Source organism: Papio anubis, chromosome 6, assembly GCF_008728515.1.
Source record: "Papio anubis isolate 15944 chromosome 6, Panubis1.0, whole genome shotgun sequence".
In the NCBI taxonomy this organism is placed as follows: Eukaryota; Metazoa; Chordata; class Mammalia; order Primates; family Cercopithecidae; genus Papio; species Papio anubis.
Window position 1 is genome coordinate 84,216,329 of NC_044981.1, and position 11,499 is coordinate 84,227,827.

An 11,499-nucleotide genomic window follows, 5' to 3' on the forward strand; every position below is an offset into this window, starting at 1 on the left:
CTACAACTATGATGATCACGTCTTTTTTCCTGTGAAAATGTCTACAATGGGATTGACTTTTTCTAGGAGTGTTAGAGGAGTTTTCTTTTTTTTTTCCAGGCAGGGTCTGTCTCTGGCACCCAGGCTGGAGTGCAGTGATGTGATTTCGGCTCACTGCAGCCTCCTACTCCTGGGCTCAATCGATCCTCCCATCTCAGCCTCCTGAGTAGCTGGGATTACCAGTGCATGCCACCATGCCCAGCTAGTTTTTATGTTTTGTAGAGACAGGGTCTTGCCATGTTGCCCAGGCTGGTCTTGAACTCCTGGACTCAAAAGATCCTCCCGCCTTGGCCTCCCAAAGTGCTGGGATTACAGGTGTGAGCCACTGTGCCCGACCGGAGGAGTTTTCTTGAAGTGACTCTTTCCCTTATCTAATATTGCACAACAAACTACCCCAAAACATAATAGCACAAAGTAACAAGCTTAAAGAAGACAAAAGAGATATAGAGAGGAACCACTTTATTTGCACACAAATTTGTAATTTGGGCTGGGCTCAGATGGTCAGTTTCTCTGGTCTTGTCAATGGTCACTCATGAGGCTGCATCCAGCTGGCACTTAGGCTAGCCCACAGCTGGGATTCTCGCATGTAATCTTTCCATTTGGTCTCTCCAGCAGGATAATCAGACTTTTTGTATGTTGGCTTAAGCCTTCCAAGAGTACAGAAGCAGAAGCTGCCAGTCTTTCCTAAGGCTTAGGCTTGGAACTGACACAGCATCATATCTGCTGAATTCCAGTGGTTAAAGCAGTCCACCCAGAGTCCAGGAGAGGGGACTGTCACACAAGGGCATGAATACTGGAAGATGATATTCATCTGGGGCCACCTTGTAACAAGCTATTAGAGTGACCTTAGGCAGCAACCTGGAAGATGAGTAAGAGTTAACTGAGCAAAAAGGGAGGAAGAATGTTCCAGGCAGGGCAGTAGTATATGCAAAGCAGTCATGGCAGAGGAGCCCCGGGCGTTTCTAAGTGACTGAAAGAAAGCCAAGTTCGCTGGAGCACAGAGATCAAGGGAACAGTGGGTACAGGCAGGAAGGGGCCAGACCATGTGGTGCCACTGCATTCTTTAGGAAACTTCCAGATGCGAGTGGTAGAATCCCAACACAAACCAACTCAAGCAAAAATATAAACAAACCAAAAAAAGATAAAAATAAAAAGAGAAACAGAATTTATCCATTTATGTTCCTGGAAAGTCCAGGGCCCAGTGGTTTGACTTCAAGTATGGCTGTATCCAGGGCTTCAAATGACATCATCAGGAATTTGTTTTCCTCCATCTCTCTCTCTATTTTTAGATGGAGTCTCACTCTGTCACCCAGGCTGTAGTGCAGTGGTGGCATGATCTCGGCTCACTGCAACCTCTGCCTCCCAGGTTCAAGAGATTCTCCTGCCTCAGCCTTCGGAGTAGCTGGGATTACAGGACCCCACCACCACACCCAGCTAATTTTTGTGGGTTTTGTTTGTTTGTTTTTGAGAGAGATTCTCGCTCTGCTGCCAGGCTGGAGTGCAGTGGCATGATCTCAGCTCACTGCAATCTCTGCCTCCTGGGTTCAAGTGATTCTCGTGCCTCAGCCTCCCAAGCAGCTGGGACTATATGGGCACCCGCCACCACGCCTAGCTAATTTTTGTATTTTCGGTAGAGATGGAGTTTCACCATGTTGGCCAGGATGGTCTCAATCTCCTGACCTCGTGATCTGCCCGCCCGGGCCTCCCAAAGTGCTGGGATTACAGGCATGAGCCACTGCGCCCAGCTAATTTTTGTATTTTTTAGTAGAAACAGGGTTTCACCATGTTGACCAGGCTAGTCTCGAACTCCTGACCTCAGGTGATCCACCCGCCTCGGCCTCCCAAAGTGCTGGGATTACAGGTGTGAGCCACCGCGCCCAGCCTCTTTTATATTTTGAAATTTCTTTTTGATACAGGGTCTCATTCTGTTGCCCAGGCTGGAGTAGAGTGGCAAGATCACTGCAGCCTCTAACTCCTGGGCTCAAATGATCCACCTCAGCCTCTCAAATAATTGGGACTACAGGTCATGCCACCTGTAGTGCATCCTCTCCCTCAGGCTCTCTTCTCCCACCCTCCACACACTCCAACACAAAGACCTGGTTTCAACTCCTGAGCTCAAACAATCCTCCCACTTTGGCTTCCCGAAGCGCTGGGATTACAGCCATTGAACCACCACACCCAGCAGTATCACCTTTCTAAAATCCTTTAGTGATTCCCCATTGTCTACAGGAACCCTTCTTCTCCCATGGAGTCCATCACCATCCAGCCCTTGTCTCCCTTCCCATCTTTGTCTCCTACCCTTCTTCCCCTCACTTCCTCGCCCCAGTCATACCTTGAAGGCTCTGTGCTCTTTCCAGCTTCTAGGCCTTTTAATATACTGCTTCCTTGTCCTGGCATGCCCTTCTCCTTCAGTTTTCCTTTTATCACTACAGCATAGTAATTGGGTCACACCTTCACTCAAATCCTGACTCCTCTGTTTGCTAGCCAGAATGTTGGGCAAGTTACTTAACTTCTTGAGCTTTATTTTCCTCTCCTGGAAAATGAAGATAATAGCAACTACAGCCTCTGAGACCTAGTGTAAAAACTGTTTTGTTTTTGAGACAGGGTCTCACTCTGTTGCCCAGGCTGGAGTGCCGTGGCACCATTGCAGCTCACTGCAGCCTCAGTCTCCCCAGGCTCAGGTGATCCTCCCATCTCAGCCTCCCGAGTAGCTGGGACTACAGGCATGTACCACCACACCTGGCTAATTTTTGCACTTTCTTTTCAGAGACTGACTTTCGCCATGTTGCCCAGGGTGGTCTTGAACTCCTAGGCTCAAGACATCCTCCCGCCTTGGCCTCCCAAAGTGCTGGGATCCAGGCATGAGCCACTACGCCCTGCCTAGTGTAAAGATCGAATGAGAAAGCAAATGTAAAACCCTTAGTGAAATGCCTGGCACAGAGCAAAGGCCCACTTAAGGCCAGCTATTGCTGCACTCAAAATTCAAGTGTCATGTTAAGTTATTGCTCTTTTGACTTCTACGGTTGGCTGAATGATGGTTCCCCAAAGGTGTTCACATCCTGGTCCCTGGAGCCTGTTTGTATGTTATTTTACATGGTAAAAGGACTTTGCAGATGTGATTAAGAATCTTAAGATAGGCGAGTACCCTGGATTATCAAGGTGGGTCTGATGTAATCACAAGGGGTCCTTCTAAAAGGAAGGCAGGAGGTGAAAGAGAGGAAGAGGTGATGTGATGATGGAAGCAGAGGTGGGCGTGATGCAGCCACGTGCCAAAGAATGCCAGCCACTTCTAGAAGCCGGGAGGAAGGATTCTCCTCTGGAGCCTTCAGGAGGAACTGGCTCTGTCAGTGCCTTGATTTTAGCCCTTAAGACTCATTTCTAACTTCTGACCTCCAGAACTGTTAAGAGAATAAATTTGTGTTGAATGAAGCCACAAAATTTGTGGTAATTTTTCACAGCAGTAATAGAAATTAATATAACTTCCTAGAGATGGGTTGGACCCATAACATTTACATGCAGATAGATAATTTTTCATTCATTTTTCTCACCCAGTAGGTATGTTTTTTACATTTTTAATTTATTTATTATTTTCTTTTTTAGTATAGAATCATCTGCTCTAAAAGTAAAAAAAAAAAAAAAAAAAAAAATTTTAGGCTGGGCGCAGTGGCTCACGCCTGTAATCCCAGCACTTTGGGAGGCCAAGACAGGCGGATCACGGGGTCAGGAGATCGAGACCACCCTGGCTAACATGGTGAAACCCCGTCTCTAGTAAAAATACAAAAAATTAGCCGGGCATGGTGGCGGGCACCTATAGTCCCAGCTACTCAGGAGGCTGAGGCAGGAGAATGGAGTGAACCTGGGAGGCGGAGCTTGCAGTGAGCCAAGATCATGCCACTGCACTCCAGCCTGGGCGACAGAGCGAGACTCCGTCTCAAAAAATAATAACAATAATAAATAAAAAATAACATTTTTTTTAAAGAAATTTTTTTTTTTGAGGCAGGGTCTCACTCTGTCACCCAGGCTGGAGTGCATTGGCACAATCACAGCTCACTGCACCCAGTGAACTGCCAAGAGCTGCTGCTTCTTATTAATATTTGAAACCACCTTGACCTCTTGGGCTCAAGGGATCTTTCTGCCTTAGCCTCCTGAGCAGCTGGGACTACAGGCATGTGCCACCATGCCTGGCTAATTTTTGTGTGTTTTGTAGAGTCAGGGTCTAGCCACGTTGCTCAGGCTGGTCTCGAACTCCAGGGCTCAAATGGTCCTCCCACCTCAGCTTCCCAAAGTTCGGGGATTACAGATGTGAGCTACCACGCCCAGTCAGGCTGTGTGTTAAGAGCTGCTGCTCTTTTTTGTTTTTCTAACTCCCTTCTTTTTTTTTTTCTGAGACAAATTCTCCTTCTAGACCCCAAGCTGGAGTACAGTGGCATGATCTTGGCTCACTGTAACCTCTGCCTCCCAGGTTCAAGCAATCCTCCTGTCTCAGCCTCCTGAATAGCTGGGACTACAGGCATGTGCCCATGCCTGGCTAATTTTTGTAATTTTTTGTAGACACAGGGTCTCGCTATGGTACCCAGGCTGGTCTCGAATTCCTGAGCTCAACCGATCCCCCTACCTTGGCCTCCCAAAGCACTAGGATTACAGGTGTAAGCTACCATGCCCCACCAAGAACTGCTGCTTTTTATTAATATTTGAAACCACCTCCTATTTCCACTTCCACATACCTAGCACAATGCCTGGCACCTTCTCAAACTCCAAAAAATATTTGATGAAGGAAAGTTTATGATCTCAAGTGTGATTTCTGTTTGGATTTGGTTCATGTAAAAATGGAGGAACCAGCCGTGAATTCTCAAATAAGTTTCAGTCTGTGGCAAGCACAGGTCTGGGAGATGCATCAGGGGCAACAATTGAAAACATGTCTGGAGATTATTGTAAAAAAAAAAAGAGAGAGAGAGAGAGAAGTGACTATAACTGAAAGAGTACCTGGCCCTGGAATCTTTTATATGATGAAAATTTTATGGGGTTCTAGTCTCTGCTTCTTGAAGATACAATGGAACTAGAAAAGATCCAGAGGACACCAAAAATGATTAAGGGCAGAAGGAATCATGTACACTAATAAAAATAAAAAAGATGCCATTGTAAAAAAGTTCATCTTAAACTCATAAAGAATAGCATAATTTTCTCAAATCCTGAAAAAAATCGAAATAGGCAACATTCCTTGAAGCCTAACCGTCCTTCCAACAAAAATAAAAGAAGTAGCTCTATGTATAGCATGTACTAAAATATAGAATCCACTACTCCAAGAGGTGGTGGCTACAGAAAGTAAACACTACAAAACAGGGCTGGGTTCGGGGTCAAGCCAGCCAGGCAGTTGCCCCAGGTGCCTCACGTAGGCACAAATCATTTGCAAATAAATTATATAATGTGGTGTTTGTTAACTCACATTTCCACATACAGCTTCTTACAGTTTACATCAGTAAAATTTCCCTGGCACTGTTGAAACAAACGGTGCCTGTGAGTAGAATTTAAAGAAAAGAGGCCAGGCACGGTGGCTCATGCCTGTAATCTCAGCACTTTGGGAGGCCAAGGTGGGTGGATCACCTGAGGTCAGTAGTTCAAGACCAGCTTGGCCAACATGGTGAAACCCAGTCTCTACTAAAAATACAAAAATTAGCTGGGTGTGGTGGTGGGTGCCTGTAATCCCAGCTATTCAGGAGGCTGAGGCAGAACTGTTTGAACTCAGGAGGCAAAGCTGAGATCGCACCATTATACTCCAGCCTAGGTGACAAGAGCGAACTCCATCTCAAAAAAACAAACAAACAAAAAAAGAATTTAAAGAAAAGAAAAACAAAAATCTCATCATGTGAATTCATCTGCTTTGGAATATTTTTGAATTGTACATATAAGCAACCTCATCAACTAAACCTCTGGATTGAACAGTGAATGGATGGCCTTGGTGCTGTTTACTAGAAGAAGCAAGTGATTTATTTTCTTAACTGCGTTTTAATCTCTTTAGTACATCTTACAAGAAGTTATCTTGTTCCAAACAAAATCACAAAAGGAAACTAGAAAGACAACAGGAACCACAGAGAAATGGGAATTATTGTGCTAGTTTTCTTTTTTCAGATCATTAAACTCTACATTGGCTAGTGGAAGAGAGCAAATTAATCTTAAGTAAATAATTGTATCGATAATATGTCATTTAAAACACTTGCATTTAGAAATGTTGAACAACTACTTAATTCTTTAAATATTATTATTTTGAGGGGCTCCCATTCTGGGAGCTGAGTTTCTCAATTATATCTTAATTGCTTAGGAAAGAGTTGTGAAAGTCCACACCAAGTTATAAATGGCAATTTAGACTTTAGTTTTAAGATAGCTTGGGATAATAATCCTTGAGCAAACCAACCCACCAGGTATGAATAAAGGAGCTAGAGGGTATGAAAGTTCTTTAAAACTCGTCATTGCTGTGCTAATATACTATGGGCCCGTGCCTGCTCCAGCCCTCCTGCCCCTGCCGTGTTGATTATGATATTGCTTGGCTGTCCAGGTCTAGAAACAGAAAAACTGTGTCCTGCTGTATTAAAATGACCCTTCCCACTGGCCAGTTGGGAAATGGTCCCTAGAGCTGGCATGCCTGGTATGTGAGCCGCCCAGCTCCCATCGTGCCTGATTCTCCAGGAGGGCGCATCTTTCATACCAGGTGGTCTGCAGCCCTGAGATGCAAGGACTAGAGCCTAGCCTTGAATTCTGGCTGTCAGGCTGTCAAAACCAGCTCCACCAACCCTTGCACTGCGTTCTGACTCTCAGCAGACCCTTTCCCCTTAAACTGACCCTATTTCTAATCATCTCTCTTATGCATTAGCTCCTCCTATTTCAATACCTTGTGAAGCCCCAGAGAAAGCAGAGAAACAGGATTCCTGGCTCCAAGTTGTTTCCTTCATCCTCCAGATGTAGAGGCTTGCATTATAGACTTCAGTCATCCTGCTCGTCTTTTCAGATTGCTCTACCCAGTGCCTGCCAGACCCTTGCTCTTACCCCCAACTCCCCTCCCCGGCCCGTGGGGATTTCCAACATAGTACTCACCCAGGGTTTTGCTTTTTACTATAAATTTTATATTATATATAAACAGTATATATATGCACATACCACTTTTAGTGTATTTTAAATATATTACCATACACACATTGCACTATGGGTTATATTATGATTATGGGTTAAACTACTTTTTGACATAGTTTAAATGAAACAACGATTGCCTCTCATACATTAACCCATAGTGCAATTTTCAAAAGACAAACCATGTGATGGGAATGTGAAATGGTTCAGTCACTTGGGAAAACAGTTTGGTAGTTCCTCACGAGGTTAAACACAGCGTTAACATGACCAAGCAATTTCATTCCTAGGTATATGTTCAAAAGAAACAAGAACACACGTCCACACAAAAACTTGTACACAAATGTTCACAGCAGCATTATTCATAATAGCCAAAAATGGAAATATCCCAAATGTCCATTAATTGATCAATGGACAAACAAAATATGGTATATTCCTACAATGGAATGTAATATCCATACAATATAATGTATAGCCATCCAGTGGAATCCATACATCCATACAGTGGAATGTTATGTAAAAAAGAATAAAATGCTGATACATGCTACAACATCGTTGAACCTTGAAAACATTATGCTAAGTGAACAAAACCAGCCACAAAAAAACACCTATTAGCTGGGCAGAGTGGCTGTGCACCTGTAATCCCTGCAACTTGGAAGGCCAAGGCAGAAAGATCCCTTGAGTCCAGGAATTTGAGTCCAGCCTGGGCAACACAGGGAAACTTGCATCTCTGAAACAAACAAATAAACTTTGTAAACCCTGCATACTGTATGATTCTACTTATATGAAATTTCCAGGAAAAAATATATAGAAACAGAGTTTCATCATTGTCTGAGGGGTGGGAGTGATGCATGAGAAGTGACTGTTTCTTTTGGGGGTGATGAAAATGTTCTAAAATTAGATTGTGGGGATGGTTGCACACCTCTGTGAATATACTAAAAACATCTGAGTTGCACAGTTTAAATGAATAAATTATATAGTATGTGAATTCTATTTCAACAAAGCTATTTAATAAAAAGATGTTTTGTTTATGCCTAACAAAAATTGTGTTTATATTTTGCTTATACATGGCATTTAAAGAAGATATTTTTTAAAAGTTTGGGCCAGGTGAGGTGGCTCACGCCTGTAATCCCAGCACTTTGGGAGGCTGAGGCGAGTGGATTGCCTGAGGTCAGGAGTTCGAGACCAGCCTGGCCAACGTGGTAAAACTCTGTCTTTACTAAAAATAAAAAATAAATTAAAAATAAAAATAAAAATAAAAAAATTAGCCAGGCCCTGTGATGCCTCCCTGTAATCCCAGTTACTAGGGAGGCTGGGCCTGGAGAATTGCTTGAGCCCAGGAGGCAGAGGTTGCAGTGAGCCAAATCACGCCACCCCACTCCAGCCTAGGCGACAGAGTGAGACTCTGTCTCAAAAAAAAAAAAAAAAAAAAAAAAAAAGTTTGATTACACAAGAAATAATTCATTCTCATTATTTTTAAAAAATCAAATGTTACAGATAAAGTTAAATTCTCCTTTGATAAGCAAGTTTAATCCTTTACCCTCCCCCCAAAATGAATAGCTCTTCATTCTTCTAGGCTGTTTCCTTATAGAAATATGTATTTTTTGTTTTTATGTATGGATTTTGTGTTTTTTATTTTTATTTTATCATACTGTATTTTATTTCATATCTTGCTTTTTTCACACTTGAGAGCCTTCCATGCCAGTCCATATAGGTATGTCTTATTCTTTTTTTGTTTTTTTTGAGACAGAGTCTCTTGCTGTCACCCAGGCTGAAGTGCAGTGGCACGATCTCGGCTCACCGCAACCTCCACTTCCCAGGTTCAAGCAATTCTCCTACCTCAGCCTCCTGAGTAGCTGGGACTGCAGGCGTGTACCACCACTCCTGGCTAGTTTTTGTATTTTTAGTAGAGACAGGGTTTCACCGTGTTGGCCAGGCTGGTTGTGAACTCCTGACCTCGTGATTCACCCACCTCAGCCTCCCAAAGTGCTGGGATTACAGGTGTGAGCCACCACCGCGCCCAACCTTTTTTTTTTTTTTTTTTTGAGATGAAGTTTCACCCTTGTTGCCCAGGCTGGAATGCAGTGGCATAATGTCGGCTCACCGCAATCTCCACCTCCTGGGTTCAAGCAATTCTCCTGCCTCAGCTGCCTGAGTAGCTGGAATTACAGGCGCCCACCACCATGCCTGGATAAGTTTTGTATTTTTAGTAGAGATGGGGTTTCACCATGTTGGCCAGGCTGGTCTTGAACTCCTGACCTCAGGTGATCCGCCCGCCTCGGCCTCCCAAATTGCTGGGATTGCAGGCATGAGTCACCGTGCCTGGCCAGGTATGCCTTATTCTTTTAAATTGTAGCACAGTATTCCATAGCATGGATAGACTCTAGTTTACTTAGCATTCTCTTATTGATGGGTATTTAGGTTGCTTCCACTTTCTCATTTTGCAACCAATGCAGAGATAAATATCCCCGTACATGTCTCTTTGTGCATAAGTCTGAACATTTCTCCATATTAAACACTGAGAAGTAGGATAGCTGGGTCATATCTTAGATCTATTTTAATTTTACAAGTACTGCCAAGTTGCTGTAGAAGTGCCTGTAACAGTTTATTCTCCCTCTGGCAGCGAATGAGGCTACCCATTTCCTGTACCTTGACGTGTGTGTCTGTGGACTATGGATTCTTATTTGCATAATTGCTAATAAAATCTAACATCTTTTTTTTTTTTTTTTTTTTTTTTTTGAGACAGAGTCTCGCTCTGTCGGCCAGGCTGGAGTGCAGTGGCATGATCTCGGCTCACTGCACCCTCCACCTCCAGGGTTCAAGCAATTCTCCTGCCTCAGCCTCCTGAGTAGCTGGGATTACAGGCATGCTCCACCATGCCTGGCTAATTTTTGTATTTTTAGTAGAGATGGGGTTTCACCATGTTAGCCAAGCTGATCTCAAACTACTGACCACAAGTGATCTGCCTACCTTAGCCTCCCAAAGTGCCGGGATTACAGTCGTGAACCACTGCACCTGGCCTGAACATCTATTTATAGAATTACATTTTCATACTGTTTGTCCCTTTTTTCTTCTATGCAGTGTTTGCCTTTTTTCATCTTTAGTAGTCTTTCTATGTATTTTATGATAAATATCTATATAAATATCTGTATCCACATATACCTACATACAAAATATTTCCTACCTACTCATTAGAGTTTATGGTTTTTCCTTTTTGTGTTTAAGGCTTTCTCTAACTCCAAGATCACAAACATAGGATCTTAGTGTGAGGTAGGAATTTTATTGTATTTTATTTTCCAAATGACTAGACAATTATCTTGATGCTATTTATTGAATACTTCATCTTTTCTCTACTGTTTTGAAAATACTTTTTAAAAAACAGTAAATTCCCATATAAATGGCAAATCTTAAACTTATACAGAAGTGGATCTGAAACCAAGAGAAGGAGGAAGTTCATGAGAAGAGAATTGGAATTGGCGCTCCCTGAACTGTCAACCCATGGGAATTTCCAGCACAGGAAAGCAGGGGACTTTCCAAAGCAGCCACTATACTTTTTAGCATCAGGCAAATAAACTGGCAGCTAAATACTCCATGCCCCAATAACGTTAAATAATTTAACAATTGTTTATGTCATTTTGACTTTTTCTTTCCAAAACCTGTAAAACAATGTTACCCACTTTGGCACAGCAAATTAAGGTGAAATTGCACAAAGTGAGAATCAGCTATGTGTCAAGTATAGGCCTGTACCAAGGAAGCAGGTCTGCTACAAATGTAATTATAAGATCCTAGACCCGCCAGGTGTGGTGGCTCACACCTGTAATCACAGCACTTTGGGAGGCCGAGGCAGGCAGATCACGAGGTCAAGAAATCGAGACCATCCTGGCCAATATGGTGAAACCCCGTCTCTACTAAAAATACAAAAATTAGCCATGGTGGCAGGTGCCTGTAGTCCCAGCTACGCGGGAGGCTGAGGCAGGAGAATCACTTGAACCCAGGAGGTGGAGGTTGCAGTGAGCTGAGATCGCACCACTGCACTCCAACCTGGGCGACAGAACAAGATTCCATTTAAAAAAAAAAAAAAGATCCTAGAATTTAATTTTCCCTCTTCAATTTATTCCCCTTATTGTAGTCAGAATGATTTTTTTTTTGTCAACATACCAATCTGGCCATGTGTGGTGGCTCACACCTGTAATCCCAGTACTTGAATCGCTTGAACCCAGGAGGCAGAGTTTGTGGTGAGCCCAGAATGTGCCACTGCACTCCAGCATGGACAACAGAACAAGACTGTCTCAAAAAAAAAAATATATATATATATATATATATATATATATATATATGAGTGGC

The 11,499-nt window shown here is 43.2% G+C and overlaps 1 long non-coding RNA gene across 1 annotated transcript; it reads right to left on the reverse strand.

Annotated features, from left to right (window-relative positions):
• Nucleotides 1-485: 485 nt before the first annotated feature.
• On the reverse strand, nucleotides 486-7,053 carry LOC108585517. Its single transcript, XR_001901968.3, has 2 exons — nucleotides 6,923-7,053; nucleotides 486-897 (listed from the first exon to the last, which is right to left on the reverse strand). It is a non-coding gene; the product is annotated as an uncharacterized LOC108585517 (long non-coding RNA).
• Nucleotides 7,054-11,499: the final 4,446 nt, after the last annotated feature.